This window comes from Trachypithecus francoisi, unplaced genomic scaffold (assembly GCF_009764315.1).
Source record: "Trachypithecus francoisi isolate TF-2019V2 unplaced genomic scaffold, Tfra_2.0 Lachesis_group8, whole genome shotgun sequence".
Taxonomy (NCBI): domain Eukaryota; kingdom Metazoa; phylum Chordata; class Mammalia; order Primates; family Cercopithecidae; genus Trachypithecus; species Trachypithecus francoisi.
In genome coordinates this window covers 59,574,813-59,591,661 of record NW_022681473.1, presented here as the reverse complement: position 1 = coordinate 59,591,661, position 16,849 = coordinate 59,574,813, and the positions used below count along the sequence as shown (strand labels likewise).

Genomic DNA, 16,849 nt, shown 5'->3' with positions numbered 1-16,849 from the left:
GAGAAATGTCTATTCATAACCTTTGCCCACTTTTTGATGGGGTTGTCTGTTTGTTTCTTGTAAATGTGTTTGAGTTCTTTGTAGGTTCTGGATATTAGCCCTTTGTCAGATGAGTAGATTGCAAAAATATTCTCCCATTCTGTAGGTTGCCTGTTCACTCTGATGGTAGTTTCTTTAGCTGTGCAAAAGCTCTTTAGTTTAATTAGATCCCATTTGTCAATTTTGGCTTGTGTTACCATTGCTTTTGGTGTTTTAGACAAGAAGTCCTTGCCCATGCCTATGTCCTGAATGGTATTACCTAGGTTTTCTTCTAGGGTTTTTATGGTATTAGGTCTAACATTTAAGTCTCTAATCCATCTTGAATTAATTTTCGTATAAGGGGTAAGGAAGGATCCAGTTTCAGCTTTCTACTTATGGCTAGCCAATTTTCCCAGCACCATGTATTAAATAGGGAATCCTTTCCTCATTTCTTGTTTTTGTCAGGTTTGTCAAAGATCAGATGGCTGTAGATGTGTGGTATTATTTCTGAGGACTCTGTTCTGTTCCATTGGTCTATTTCTCTGTTGTGGTACCAGTACCATGCTGTTTTGGTTACTGTAGCCTTGTAGTATAGTTTGAAGTCAGGTAGCGTGACGCCTCCAGCTTTGTTCTTTTGACTTAGGATTGTCTTGGCAATGCGGGCTCTTTTTTGGTTCCATATGAACTTTAAAGCCGTTTTTTCCAGTTCTGTGAAGAAACTCATTGGTAGCTTGATGGGGATGGCATTGAATCTATAAATGACCTTGGGCAGTATGGCCATTTTCACGATATTGATTCTTCCTATGCATGAGCATGGTATGTTCTTCGATTTGTTAGTGTCCTCTTTTATTTCACTGAGCAGTGGTTTGTAGTTCTTCTTGAAGAGGTCCTTTACATCCCTTATAAGTTGGAGTCCTAGGCATTTTATTGTCTTTGAAGCAATTGTGAATGGAAGTTCATTCCTGATTTGGCTCTCTGTTTGTCTGTTACTGGTGTATAAGAATGCTTGTGATTTTTGCACATTAATTTTGTATCCTGAGACTTTGCTGAAGTTGCTTATCAGCTTAAGGAGATTTTGGGCTGAGACAATGGGGTTTTCTAAATATACAATCATGTCATCTGCAAACAGGGATAGTTTGACTTCTTCTTTTCCTAACTGAATACCCTTGATTTCTTTCTCTTTCCTGATTGCCCTAGCCAGAACTTCCAACACTATGTTGAATAGGAGTGGTGAGAGAGGGCATCACTGTCTTGTGCCAGTTTTCAAAGGGAATTTTTCCAGTTTTTGCCCATTCAGTATGATATTGGCTGTGAGTTTGCCATAAATAGCTCTTATTATTTTGAGATACGTTCCATCAATACCGAATTTATTGAGCGTTTTTAGCATGAAGGGCTGTTGAATTTTGTCAAAGGCCTTTTCTGCATCTATTGAGATAATCATGTGGTTTTTGTCTTTGGTTCTGTTTATATGCTGGATTACTTTTATTGATTTGCATATGTTGAACCAGCCTTGCATCCCAGGGATGAAGCCCACTTGATCATGGTGGATAAGCTTTTTGATGTGCTGCTGGATCCGGTTTGCCAGTATTTTATTGAGGATTTTTGCATCGATGTTCATCAGGGATATTGGTCTAAAATTCTCTTTATTTGTTGTGTCTCTGCCAGGCTTTGGTATCAGGATGATGTTGGCCTCATCAAATGAGTTAGGGAGGATTCCCTCTTTTTCTATTGATTGGAATAGTTTCAGAAGGAATGGTACCAGCTCCTCCTTGTACCTCTGGTAGAATTCAGCTGTAAATTCATCTGGTCGTGGACTTTTTTTGGTGGGTAGGCTATTAATTGTTGCTTCAATTTCAGAGCCTGCTATTGGTGTATTCAGGGATTCATCTTCTTCCTGGTTTAGTCTTGGGAGAGTGTAAGTGTCCAGGAAATTATCCATTTTTCTAGATTTTCTAGTTTATTTGCGTAGAGGTGTTTATAGTATTCTCTGATGGTAGTTTGTATTTCTGTAGGGTGGGTGTTGATATCCCCTTTATCATTTTTTATTTCGTCTATTGGATTCTTCTCTCTTTTCTTCTTTATTAGTCTTGCTAGCGGTCAATTTTGTTGATCTTTTCAAAAAATCAACTCCTGGATTCATTGATTTTTTGGAGGTATTTTTGTGTCTCTATCTCCTTCAGTTCTGCTCTGATCCTAGTTATTTCTTGCCTTCTGCTAGCTTTTGAATGTGTTTGCTCTTGCTTCTCTACTTCTTTTAATTGTGATGTTAGAGTGTCAATTTTTGCTTTTGCTGCCGTTGCTTTTGGTGTTTTAGACATGAAGTCCTTGCCCATGCCTATGTCCTGAATGGTATTACCTAGGTTTTCTTCTAGGGTTTTTATGGTATTAGGTCTAACATTTAAGTCTCTAATCCATCTTGAATTAATTTTCGTATAAGGAGTAAGGAAAGGATCATTCATACAGCCAACAGACACATGAAAAAATGCTCATCATCACTCGCCATCAGAGAAATGCAAATCAAAACCACAATGAGATACCATCTCACACCAGTTAGAATGGGAATCATTAAGAAGTCAGGAAACCAAAGGTGTTGGAGAGGATGTAGAGAAATAGGAACACTTTTACACTGTTGGTGGGATTGTAAACTAGTTCAACCATTATGGAAAACAGTATGGCGATTCCTCAAGGATCTAGAACTAGATGTACCATATGACCCAGCCATCCCACTACTGGGTATATATCCAAAGGATTATAAATTACTCTACTACAAAGACACATGCACACGTATGTTTATTGCGGCACTATTCACAATAGCAAAGACTTGGAATCAACCCAAATGTCCATCTGTGACAGACTGGATTAAGAAAATGTGGCACATATACCCCATGGAATACTATGCAGCCATAAAAAAGGATGAGTTTGCGTCCTTTGTAGGGACGTGGATGCAGCTGGAAACCATCATTCTTAGCAAACTATCACAAAAAGAGAAAACCAAACACCGCATGTTCTCACTCATAGGTGGGAACTGAACAATGAGATCACTTGGACTCAGGAAGGGAAACATCACACACTGGGGCCTATCATGGGGATGGGGGAGGAGGGAGGGATTGCACTGGGGAGTTATACGTGATATAAACGTTATGCACATGTACCCTAGAACTTAAAGTATAATTAAAAAAAAAAAGAAAATTTAGAGTCTACTCTCTTCTGCTGCTCAAAAGGACTCATTGTCTGTGTTAGGTCAAGACTGTTTATGTCAGGAGCACTGTATGTTATGATCCTTCTTTGTTCACCCCATAACTTTCTGACTTATCTCCATCATAGAAATCCTGTCAGCATCTTAATGGCTTGTTTTAAAGAACTGTATCTCATTACATTTCAAGATTATAAGCTAGCATGGATGCTTCACAATGCAGTGTGATAAATACAAGCTTTGCGGGCAAAGTTTGTTGAAATTCTGTCCATTTCACATTCTGGGAATAAAATCTTGCTAGGCTTCTGAAACTCTTTAAGTCTTAACTTCCTTATTTCATAGTAGAATAAATAATATTAATCTTACATACTTACTACAAATTTTAACTAATGTATGTAAAGTCGATATATAGGTTACTTTATAAAGTATAGTGTATAAATTATAGTTATCTTTTTAACATAACTAATAAAAGATGACTATGAGATCTTAGTCATCTTTTATTACATTGATGCAAAAGTAATTGTGATTTTTGCCATTGAAAGTAATGACAAATATTAATAGCAATATTATTAATGTTTAAAAAAGAAAACTATAGTTCGTTCCTTTCTTCTTTGTCTTCTTGACTCTGCTCTGTTTCAAACTTTTGATATGTTTACCTCTCATCATGATGTTATAACAATTCAGTGTCTCTGACACCTCATGTTAACAGGAACTATTGAATGAACAGCTGTCTGTTTAACCTTCTCCATGGGATCCACCCCTCAAGTATTAAAATAAAAAACTTGCAACTGGTTATATTTATGTCTGTATGTTTATCTTAAAAGACAGATGTAGTCTGAAACAACTATATTTTTCTTTGTTGGGGTGGTGGTTCATGTACATGTACATGTGAAGATTTCTTAAAGTCTAGAATGACTCAGTTCTTGTGGATTATGCATCTGCAGATCACTCAGTATGTCTTTTTTTATGAATAAATAATGTTTGGGAATTATCACCCCAAACTCTCAGTATAACAGTTATAAATTCTGAAATTCCAGGTGGGCATATATCTCTCAGCCTTTGTCTTTCTTCAAGAGTCAACTTAAAATAATAATGACATTTTTATTGAGACTTCCAGGAGAATCTCACACTCTTACAAAAAAAAAATCACCTTTCAGTGCTTAATATTCCACATACTGAGAAAGTTAATTCTCTTTCTTAGATACTCCCCTTCTGTTACAAGCATCAGCTCATTTCTTGTTTTATAGCTGAGAAGTTGGGGAACAGGTACGTGTTTGCGGAAGGCACCGATGGCTTTAATAGAAGCAGTGTGAATAAAGCAGTGAGACTGAAACTGTACTGCAGAAGGTGAAGCAGAGGAGCAGAGATACAAGCCTGAATATAATCTGCTTCTTTTTTATGCTGCGTGTCTTGTGAGACTAGAGCAAAAGCCTACATCTGCTTATTAAGCGCTAATTATTAAAGTAAATAAGAGATCACTCTGTGATTCTTAGAAGAAAAGCTGAAGACACTTTATTCCCAAAAACCTAAAAGTGAAGCTCTATTTAGTTCTCTAACCAGAAAGCAGGGGACAATTAGCAAAGAGCTGATGCTGTTGAACGAATACTTATTCATCCACATTCAATCTAAGCAACCTATCTTCTGTGAAGTTGTGCTTGAATTCTGTAAGACAGCATAATGTGTCCCCTTTTCTTTCCTTTTGTGATGTCTTTACCACTTTGTCATTGCATTTATGACTTTGCACTTTAAAAAACAGAGACTATGCCTTGCTTATTGCAGCAGCCCCAGGGCAAGCTCCAGAAGCGCCTAGAATCCAGTCGGTAATCAGTAATGTTGGTTGAATAAATATTTATATAATTAGGTTAAATAATAAATAAATAAGTGTATGAGTGTCTTAAGAGGCTGAAGATCATGGAAGTTTGATAAGGTAGAGACTGAATTTAAGTAAAGGAATAATGTAGCACTGTGTTGCCATCTGAGGAGATTACTGATTGTCAATAGTCCTCACCTTAAGTGATGCTCTGGGTGCTTCATGGCAGAAAGATCTCCACTGATTCATCACTATCCTGCATTCAAAGAAGTGATAAAGAAATCCTAGGTGTGTCATAAATCAGGGGATTCCTGTGGTCACTGGTAGTCACTTCTGCTCCTAGCAGGCAGGGAGGCCTCTATGGGATGTGACATGTCTATCTCTCTCTTTAATCTCCTTATCAGCAGTGACTTGGACTCTGATAGTTGGGAGGAAAGGAGGCAAGGACTTAGGCAGAAAAAGAGCAGTGAAGGGCGCAGAAATAGTGGGTCCGTGATAAAGACCTCATAAGAGAGGAAGATACAGAAATCAAGCACTAAGAGGCAGAGCTTCACTGCACAAATTGGAGACACATAGATAATCAATATAGTAAGCCTGGCAAAGGGCACCGTCCTTCTGGTCTCTGGGTTTTCTTTGAGGATGTGTCCTTTAAAGTCTTGGGTCAGCCTGGAGGGAGACTCAGCAACACAGAGAGAACTAGGAAAGGGAGAAAATTCCCAGACTCAGGAAGGTTCTGTTATAACCCTCCCTGCTCATCTCCAGGAACACGCTGAATCCTCTGTTCAGCCTCCACAATGGTCTTCTGCCTTAGCTTATGCACAACAATGATGAAGAGGATTTTCTACTCAGAAGGGCTGCACAGCAGTCTGAATGCCAGAGAGGGAGAGGGAGAGGACATCAAATGCATCCCTCGAGGTCTGTACAGCTAAAGTTTCCCAAAGATGTGAAACATGAATACTAGCTTTGGCAAGACATTAGTAAACTGTATCTACATGCATGATGTTTGATGGTGAGGATGCCACCTAGGACCATGCTAAATGGTCCTGTGAATGCCTCAGGCTAATCACGAAGGCTTAAAGAGATTGGTAGGCACCTGTAGGCACACAAGTTAACTTGCAGCAATGAGTCTCCCCCTAATCTCTCTCTGTCTGTGTTCTTTCTTATCTATCTTTTATCCCCACTGTCATAGAGTCCAGGCCACTGTTAAGAAGGAGATTAAGGATAGAGAAATAGGTCACCTTTCATAGAAGAGCCTCCCTGCCCACTAGCATCTAAATGGTAGAAACTAGGAGAGGCTTCATTTTGAGAAGTCAGGCCTGGAGAGAACAACTACTCTAATTCAGGGGGAAATAAAGTCTATGAAGAAGTGTCAGACCAGAGGTATTAAGAAACTCAGAGCCACACTAGCCAAGCCAAAAAATAACTCCTGTCACAAGGACAATGAGAAGGGTAGGAGTCAGCTGGCTATAGTCTTCCCCCACCATAAGCACCAAAACTGACCTCATTTTTCACACCTGAATTCCTGTGCACCAGGGGTCACTGGTTCTGTCATCATCACCCCGAAAGGAAAGGTCATTCTTGATACCTTCCCAAAGCAGTGATGGTGACTGTGAGCAAGGCACTGGGCAGGCAGAATGTTATTACCAACTGGCAGGTCCCAGAGGTCTCACAGACACACCTGGGCAAAGCCAAAAGTAGCCCCTAGATTGACTAGAGGAACACAGAGCTAAAGTGACAGCCCACAGGGATGAGTGATTGGACAGAGAGGCCAAGCAGGAAGAGTGCTCCTACACCTAACCAGGTGGCCCATATCTGTTCAGCATTGTTCACTACCCCTAAGCCTATACATGCTGATGGTGATAGGAAACCTTGTGCAGTGAGCTGGGAAATTTCACATTGTTCTGTGAGCTCAGACTTGTCATTCTCACAGAACAATCTTAGACCCCAGGAAATTCTTTAGTGAATGCTGTGGTCCAATGTGCTGTTCCTCCAGGTGAAGGGAGTGTTGGCTTCTGGAAGCTGATAACTAACTCACTCTCCTTTGGCTAAAGAAAGCAGTCTCATCCAAGGTTATCTTTCCTTCCCCAAGCACCTCATAGCCAATGACTGATGATATAAGAATAAAAAGTCCTGGCCCCCTTTCTTCATCATAAACAACACTGAAAAGTCATTCTAGCTCAAGAGTCCCATTTGGTTAGCTAATGCACCTGAGACAACTCGATCATAGTTTCATTTCTTCTTTGGCCCCATTTCACTCCTCTCACTCCATGACAGTCATTATTACCATGTATATGTCACAAAAAACTTCCTGCATGCAAATCTCTGCTTCAGAGTCTGTTTCTGGAGAAGCCAACCTAAGACAAATGCTGCCTGCCTCAGGTGAGTTGAGCACTTTGTTTCTCCTCTATAGGACAGTGACAAACCCAAGGGCCTCAACCCAATTGCCATGGTACATGTAGGACAAATGAGGCTCCTCCAACAGTCCATCTGAGGAAGTTGCCAATGAGATGAACTGAGGCCTCCTTTATCATATTTTCCCATCATAAATAGACCCTTCTCTTATTTCCATCTCTGATTGAAGCAGCTTCCCACTTCACCCAGTGTCCACATTCTCTTTGGGAACAATGCCTCAAGTGCACAGTCCTTCCATTCATCCAGTCAACAAGTATCTCATTCACAGCTTGTGGGGCACCCTATTTATCCATTTATTCAATAAATATTAAATATATAGTAATTCCATGTACTCTACTAGATGTTGGAAAAAAACAAATGATATGATAAAATGGTTCTCATGGCTCTTGGGATGATATATGTTAAGTATATGATCATAGAATTAATTACAATTATAAGTGTTATATATTAAAACTATAATGTTTTAAAAGCATATAATAAAAGGACCTCTCCAGTATGGGGAGTTCAGGAAATCCCTCTCCAATTTAAGTTAGTGACCAGAAGACTTGGGTCTTAAAGTGGGTTAATTTAAGTTAGTGACCAGAAGACTTGGGTCTTAAAGACCTGGGTTAAAGTGAAGGGCGATATGGAGATAGGCTGCGTGCACAAAACACGAGCAGAAGAAAAGGGACTCTGATATTTTCAAAGATCTGAAAGAATTTTTAAAATTGGAGACTGTAGTACTCAGGACTGAGCCTGGAGTGTAAGCAAGAACCCAAATATACTGGGTCTTTTGGGCCATGTTTAAGGGCCATGGAAATCCATGAAAGACTTTAAGCAGAGGATTGAGATATGATCAAAATCTCATCAACAAAATGACATCTTATGAAAATGGAGAGGCCAAGGCTAAGCATAGATGGCAGGAGATCTTTGGGGAAGAAAATTCAGTGATCTCTACAGAGGTTCAAGGTTGTGTCATGAGAATGGGTAGATGAGGTAGGTATCTTTGGGAATAAAGAAACTGAGAATATGAAAAGATAGACTGTTCAATGGATTATCCACATAAATACTGATGTCTCCCACCAGGGTCATGGGTGGCAAATAAATAAATAAATAAATAAATAAAAAATAACAGAGAAGATTTTGACCATGTCATCATTTGATGAAGGCAAGTAGAGGAGAGATAATAGTAACCAGGAGTGGTAGAGGATGATATGAATGAATGGCATGAACCTCAAAGAAACACCAGTCTTCGCTGATTTGTTTGTCTACTTTTACAGGAAAGAACTGAAAATTGTATTTCAGAACAAAGACACTGAACTCACCACCATGCCCAAGGTAGAAGAGATCTGAAAAAATAAATGATCCCCACTTATTAAGAAGCATAACATTGCATCAGACATAAAATAGGATTAATTATAACACCAGCTTCATTTGCATTTTGTGAACATTAAATGAAAGAGTGTATCTGCAAAGTTTTTACTTCAAGGATTCAAGGTACCATGTAGTAAGAGCTGAACACACAAGAGCTACCTTTGTTATCAAGATTTCTCACTAATACAATATATTCAGGATAGAATTCTTCATAGCTAGTTTGCCCAGAGCACTTAGAGACCTCTGAGCCCTTATAGCAGTGATTCTGTCTTATAATAGTAACTATGCCCTCCAATGCCCCTGCACAACATCCAAAATACTGCCATTTGAAATTACAACTTTTGCAAAGACTAAGTTAAGGTGATGTTTCCGGTGATGATGGTAGTAAAGAAAATAGTGTTAATAGTGATTGTTACAGCAATGTTTTTTCATTTCTTTAACAAAAATATGTTGAATGTCTGCTGTCATAAAAGTATACATAGTCATTTATTCAAAAGCACATACTACGTTAATATGACTAAAGAAGAAATACGCTAGTAACACAGTTCATTAAAATAATGAAACTTATTTATTAACACATGTTTATTCACAGCATATTATATACCAAGAACTATTTTAAGAATACAGTAGAAATCACTATCTAGTAGGAATGCAGACAGAGATTATTTATCCAACAAAAAACATTATAATTATAAATTATAATAATAAAAGAAACACATAGTACTCTGAGATCAGAAAACAAATGATTTAATGTAATTAAAAGAATCTTTTCTAAGGAGATGAGGTTTGAACTGAGGTTCAAAATGAATAGAAACAGCAAGAACAAGGGCAGGGAAAAGCATTTCTATTAGGAGGAGCCTGGACAACCCACCTGGAGGGAGTATAAACATTTGAGGAAATAAAGAAAAGCATTTACGTATATTAGGAATATATAACACTCAAGCAATACTAATATATTTCAAGGATATGCAAATACATAAGAGCATAACACAAACACATTAATGGTAGGAACTGGGAAGGAAATGAACAAGAGAGTAAGAAATGAAGACAGAAAATAAATAAACAGAACAAGAATCAGAACAACAATCGTTGCATGCAATAAACTTACAAGTATGATTAACTCAAAGTCTTGCAGCTGAGACTAAAAATGAAGAAATAAAACTACAGATATCATAGAGGGTCATTCATCTCAAAAATAGAATGAAAAAGTACTGGAAATAGAGAAAAAACCTTAATCTGCAATTCTAGTCATATGGAACATGAATATTTTAAAGCATTTCTCTCATAAATTTGAATTCAGGATTATCTCCATAGTTAGCCACCCTTCTTTCGCTGAAGCTAAGTAGGTGGTAGAGAGGCCAGTCTCTTCCCATGGACTGGCTGTGAATGAGCTCTGTGGTGGTGGGAGGTGCCCCATATTTTCCTATGTCCAGCTCATCTCTTTCTGATCTCCTAAAACACTTGACTTCAGATCCATCATATTACCTGATGCATTTATCTTACCAACACAAATAATAAACTTTCAGAAGAAAAAGGTATCAGAAAGATTTCCTGCTTATTGATCAGTTGAGATACCCCAGCCCTTCTAATCATTTTCCATCCCAATATATAAATACCATAGGCCTCAGAAGAGATTTCCTAACTTACAAACCCCTAGGATAACTTTCCCTGCTTTCTTTTTACTCTCTCCACATGACCTGGGCTATGGGGCTTTCACCTAGTGAGGTAGGGCCACCCGGGCCCCTGAAGTCCAGCTGATGATAACTACACTCAGGTAGGCTCAATCCACTTGGGGCTCAGAATCACCAACAGCCGCTCCCGGATCTGCTTGGTCTTTATGCCATAGACAAAGGGATCCAGTGCCTGCGGAAAGGGCAAGCAGAGATTGGCAAGGATGACCTTGGCAGCAGAAGCTGTGGATGGTCCAAAGTGCTGCATGACCACAGAAAGAAAGCCAGGTCCATAGAAGAAGAGGATGACACAGACATGGGCTATACATGTGCCGCCTGCTTTAGCACGTGCCTCAGGTGAAGGAAAATGCATTGCAATCCTCACAATCTGCCCATAAGAATAGGCAATAAAGGCCACATCCCCCACACCAAGAAGGATTGCCATGGCAAAGGCATAGAGGTTGTCCACAGTGGTGGCCCCACAGGCCAGCTTCACCACTGCCATATGCTCACAGTAGGTATAGGTGTGTGAGAGCCACAGTACGGCAGCCTATGAGCCAATCTTGGAAAGGAGATGGTCAATCCCATCCCTCGCAACACCACCAGGCCTCCAATCTTGGCAACAACAACAGGTGTAAGGATGGTTGCATAACGCATGGCCACAGAGCAGTCCAGGGCTATGGCCACTAGCACCCCTGACTCCATGGCAGAGAATGCATGGGTGAAGAACATCTGGGAAAGACAGGAGTAGGAGCTGATGGCTGTAGCACCAAACCAGAAAATAGCCAGCATCTTAGGCAGTGTGGAGAGAGAGAGGACCAAGTCGATAAAGGAGAGCATGGCAAGAAAAAGAAACATGGGCTGGTGAAGGCCTATGTTCTGTCCCAATGAGAAAAAGTAGGACACCATTCCCAGTCAATGACAGGAAAAACATAAAGCAAAAGGGAAGTGAGACCCAAATGTGGGCGGCAGTCAATCCTGGGATGCCATCCAGGAAGAAAGTATGTGGGAAGAGAACAGAATTATTGGGAAAAACCGTGGTTATCATCTCACACGGAAGTACAAAGTGACATTGCAGAGAAAGGCAGGCTGATAAAATTCAGTGATGTAGCAGTTGGGAGCTCAGGACATATGCTCTCACTGACACCATCACCACCACATCACTCTCCCCTACAGTTCTCAGAAAAGAGTAAAAAATAATTTTCAGTTTAGTCAATATTTCTGCAAGGTCTTCAAACACAGAAGAGGCAAGTTAGTGGGAAATGCATTGGGTGAGATTTGTCCAGTGGCAAATGCATTAGACAGGAAGTTCAGAAACCAGTTTCTAGTATTAGATATTCTACAATATGTGTGACCTGGGGAAATTCACATAAACAGGTTTAAGTAGATACCCAGGGCTTGTTGTTGAATAACAATTATCCCATTAAGCTCATATCCCCAAGTTTTGAATTCAGGTGCTTGATTCAATCAATGCTGACCTCAAATAGTTCTCCAGTCTTATCCCACTAAGCCTCATCTAAAATTGCCAAAAATTCTAACATCTGAAAAATCCCTTAATTTAGAGACATTCTACTCTTTCAAACTTCATTTGACTATCAAGTTTACATATAACATATGTTACAAGAATAACATATGGTCCCTGATAATTTCAACACTGATCAGGCTCTTCTTTGGATATTCCTGTCCACTTCACTTGGTCCTCTACCAGATATCTCAATGGTTGTCTGCTTTACCACCTCCTGTATTTTCTGCTCCTTCAGGTTGGTGTTGTACAGAGATAGACACAAAGCTCAGAGTTGTGGTGACCTGGATAAACAAAAGCTCTGGTAATAACAATAATGTGAAAGCCAAAAAATTCTATACCACAGTCACCTTACTGAGATCATGAGAAACTTTGGCAGATGTGCCCTCCAGTTCTTCTTTTCAGGTTATTACATTAAGAGTGTACAACATTATTCATCATTATTCATGTCCCTAACATATATTACATTCAACATATTCATTTTATTTACTAGAAAACTGATGTCTGGAAAAAGTAAATTTCCCAGGGCTATAGCTCCCTATAGTGACAGAATCAGACTGCAGCTTACATCCACTGACTTCCAAGCTAGGAAGCCATCCTCCTATCACCATGTTAGCAGTGGCTATTTCAGAGCCAAGGAAGAAACTCCAGGGCCCCATGGCCAAAGGTAGGAAGTACAGAGTGATCAGATAATAGGGCAGACAAGGAATGATTTAGAGATCATGTGAATCCCCCAATATCCCCAATACTTCAAGTACCACAATCCTCTCAAGTGAGAGACAAACACAGGACTCACATATACCTGGGACTAGGGCCAGGGAGGGCTTTGGAATGTGAGACAAGTGATTCACATTCTAGGCATAAAAGGTGCAGCCTTAATAACAGCAAGAAGAGGTCTCTAAGTGTGAGGGAAAGGAGCAGAAGTCAGCCTGGAACATAGTCTAAGAAAGAAGAAACACTACAGATCTAAAACAGCCAAGGAAATTTTGCTTTTCTCTCCAAGAGAACACATAGTTATTGCCCATACCTTCAACCACAGCTGCTGAGAAGACTGCAATGACAACAGACGGTGAGAGGGCTGGGAAGATGGGAAATCTACATGGACCTATAGTTCTTGTGTCATGGAATAAACTCCACGATAGAAGTCAAGATCCTGGTTTGAGGTACTATTTCTGCCATATGTCTGCCTGTGACTTTCAGCAAAGCATCTAACCATTTTCAAGCCATAGTTGTCTTCACATGTGAAAGGAGTAAACTAAAATCTGCCTCACAGGATCATTGTGAGAACTGAAGGAGATGTACAATACGTGAAAATGCTTTGTCAAATGCTGAAAATATTATTATTATTATCTTCACTGAATTGTAAGCAATAAATGGCACACAGGGAGCAGTTTAGTTAAGAACAAGAGAAATTTTTGAAATTCACAGACAATGGATTTGACTTGGCAAAGGTGACCAGATAGATGCATCCCATGGGTGGATAACGTGTAGTAGTTAACAGGAGAAACCCAGTCAAAAACACTATATCCTCTCTCATGTTTCTCCCTTCATTCTTCCAAATAACACATTCTTTCTCTCAGCAACCCCAGGGTGTGGTGTTGGGAGGAGGAGGGAGAGTGTCAAGAAATATGACTCTCATCACTTGAGCATCTGCTTCAAATCATCCTCAAAGAAGCCCATCCTTAAGCCTCTGTCTTCAGAAAACTAATAGATCATTACACCTGATGTCCCAACTATCCCCTCATGACCCAGAAAATGTCCCTCATTATATCCTTCTACCTCAAGAAAAGTAAGCTCAGCTCCTCTCCCTCCATCAGAGAAGTAGGTAAAGGGAGGCAATGGGCCCAGGAATCAGGAGCTCAGGACTTAGGTGCTTTCATAAATGTTTCCCTGTGATTCACCTCATAGGCTTCAAAGAGGAGCAGTCCTCCAAATAACTTACTGATCACCCAGGACTAGAAGGAGGTTTTCCTGCTTTGATGTGAAAAATTCCCACATACCCAATCCCATCTTTGCCTGTTTCACACAATACCAAAGGTCCAGATAAGCTCCTGACAATGTACACAGCATTCCCTGTATTTCTGATTTCCCCTAGTGATATCAAGAGCATGTCCTGTATTTCTGATTTCCCCTAGTGATATCAAGAGCATGTAATTACACCCCAGATCGCCTATCAAATTGTCCAGATATGGGGAGGCTAGGGATAAGTTAATATGTGGATGTCACCTGTATTTATTTCTCTTCCTTGTGCCTTCCCTTAGCCATTACTTACCAAAGAGCTGCATTGACTGACTTACAGGGTGACGAGAAGTTAAGCTACTAGTCAAATGTGAAGAACAGGGTATTTAATGGGCATTTTTTCAAGCATTGTCTGTAGGGATCCAAGGTAAAGTTCCCACCACCTAGACACCAATTAGTACTTTTGCCTCCACTTCAAACAAAGTTCTAAAAAGGTCTCTCCCTGGGCTATTCCCCCAGCAGGGAATATTTTGAACGGCATACTCCAGCGTGCCTTGCCAAGGCCCTGCAGTGAGGAGGAAGGAAAGGCTTCCTGTCATGGGGAATGGTGAGGTAGGAGGCAGGATTCAACTCCAGAGGCTGAGCTCAGACGCCAGACTAAGTCGAGGAGTAGCTAAAACAGGGATGGGGCAGAAGCTGCTTTCCATAAGACATGTCCGCTAGTTTGCCATGTCGGTTTACCATTGCCAGGACATCTTGGAGTTACTGCCCCTTTCCATGGCAATGACCCAATGACCCAGAAGTTACTACACTTTCCCTAAAGATTTCTGCATACGCTGCTCCTTAATCTACATGTAATTAAAAGTAGATATAGCACGGGCGTGGTGGCTCATGCCTGTAATCCCAGCACTTTGGAAGGCCAAGGCAGGCAGATCACCTGAGGTCAAGAGTTCAAGACCAGTCTGACCAACACGGCAAAACCCCGTCTCTACTAAAAATTCAAAAATTAGCCAGGTATGGTGGCATGTGCCTGTAGTCTCAGCTACTCAGAGAGGCTGAGGCAGGGGAATCGCTTTAACCCAGGAGGTGGAGTTTGCAGTGAGCTGAGATCACACCACTGAACTCCAGCCTGGGTGACAGAGGGAGACTCCATCTCAAAAAAAATTTAAAAATACCTATAAATATGACTACAAAACTGCCCTGAGCTGCTACTCTCAGCACACTCTCTGTGGGGTATCCCTGCTCTGCGGGAACACTCACAGAGCTGTGGCACTTCCAGAGCTGTAATACTGCCAAAGCTGTAACACTGCCACTTCAATAAAGCCATTTTCTTCTACTCTACAACCTACTTGCCCTTGAATTTTTTCCTGAGCGAAGCCAAGAACCCTCATAGGCTAAGCTCCACTTTGGGGCTCACCTGTCCTATGTCAGTGGGACCACCCAGCTTGATGGCCCAGAAAAATCTGATCTAGGGAAGCTGAGTAAGAAGGCAGGGAGATGAGGAGGGGCACCCCCAGAACCAGCACAGAACATTCCCTAGAAAACTCCCACTGACATAGGTGGGACCATGAGCGGAAGAGTGAATTAATAAGTGAGAACATTTACAAGAATGAAGAACCTGGCCAGAGAATAAGTTTGGAGAAAACAGCAAATGTTTCCTATACCTGGAATTGAAATGGTAGGTACAAGGCTAGGCCAGGTCCTACAGGTATTGCTAGTCATACATTTTCTAATCTTAGTGAAATTACTCAACGACTTTTGCTCATCTCAACTGGTCTCCCTACATTTGACTTTCGTCTCACCCACAAAAATTCCTCCTGAAAAGAGAGCTAGATTAATCTATTGGAAAGTATCCAAGAGTATAAAAGATGTAGACATTACAACACTACAGTGGTAGGGAGGAGTTAGAGAACTGAGTGTGTTCAGCTTACATAGGAGAAGACTTCTAGTTGTATGCATGATCCTTCATGGATTGTTCAAATGCAGGAAGAAACTCCTGGTGAGGGATAAATAATATTTTATGAAGCCAAAGGAAACACAAGAAAAAATGCATACCAAAAAATGTGTACCTACTATGTACCCACAAAAATTTTTTAAATAATTAAAAATTTTAAATTTTAAAATAATTAAAAATTTTTTAAAAACAGAAAAAGTTAAAAAATAACAAATGCATAAAAGTATATACAATTCAGGACACAGTCAGGTCTATGTGTCTTCAGAATAATAATCCTTTATCCAAAAGACAGAGGTCGACACAAGCTGTATCAGAAGGGAACAGCACAGGGTTCATTGGGAACAGTCAGTATCCTGAATCAGGCCATCCATTTAGGAAGGGCACATTCTAAGGGTACTAACTCAGTTTCAAGGGGAATTAGAAGATATAGCATGTGTCATTTCATGTAGGAGCAAGATTGTGGACCCTAACATATTTTCTGGCAGATAAACCAACATTGGTAACAGTGAATTTAGGACAAACAATACTATGATAACTCTTAGGTGGCAGGAGATAGGTATTATGAAATAGCAAAACATCAACCCAGAAACCCAACGGAGAAGGAAAGAGTAGGCAGGACAAGGAACAAGAGCAACAAAAAGATCAGTCCAAGAGGCACAGAGGAGATGAACAGATAACTCAAACAAGACTTGGGACCCAGGAATTAAAGAAAAGCCTTAGAACAGGGACATAGATTAGTGTGAATGAGGACCACATGACTGAAACTCATAACCTTCTCCTAAAGTCAAACATTGCATAAAACATCAAGAGATGAGGACAAGGCTGAAGTTTCAAACACAGTCAAGAGTCCTGAGATCAATAATACAGATCAGAAAAATATTTTCTGAATTCCTCTTAAGGTTCTGGAAAGAAATATAGAGATTTTAAACAGGGTCAGGTAAAAGATACTCATCAATCT

General features: G+C 40.2%; 1 pseudogene; it reads right to left on the bottom strand.

The window, feature by feature from the left end:
* Positions 1–10,556: 10,556 nt before the first annotated feature.
* LOC117081304 lies at positions 10,557–11,504 on the bottom strand (annotated as a pseudogene).
* Positions 11,505–16,849: the final 5,345 nt, after the last annotated feature.